Below are 365 nucleotides of genomic sequence, written 5' to 3' on the forward strand. Positions count from 1 at the left end.
GTTTCTATGTTTGTCTCTGGTTTCCTGTGTTTTCACCCTCCAGCCTGCCCAGTGAGGATGGTGATCCCTGACCTGCTTCTGTAAAATGGCTCAAGACCCTAGGACTGCTCACGGTGCTGCCCGGCTGCTGCTCTTGCCTTGTCTGTGGCCCAAGGGCGCTGGGGTAAGTCTGCTGTTTTCCCCACCTTAGCTTGGGTGGCTTTTCCTCTGGCCCACACTCTGCTAATGACCTGCCACTGTCTGGAGGTGGCTGGTAGACTGTGATGGTGTAGGGCCCCTTGCAGGTTGCGGGGTGGCTCTGAGGCTTGAAAAAAAGGGGATGGTGCCTTTGGGGAAGTTGCTTGTAAGGCTTTCTGTCACGTATT

The sequence above is a fragment of the Fulmarus glacialis genome, unplaced genomic scaffold (assembly GCF_000690835.1).
Source record: "Fulmarus glacialis isolate BGI_N327 unplaced genomic scaffold, ASM69083v1 scaffold12113, whole genome shotgun sequence".
Classification (NCBI taxonomy): Eukaryota; Metazoa; Chordata; class Aves; order Procellariiformes; family Procellariidae; genus Fulmarus; species Fulmarus glacialis.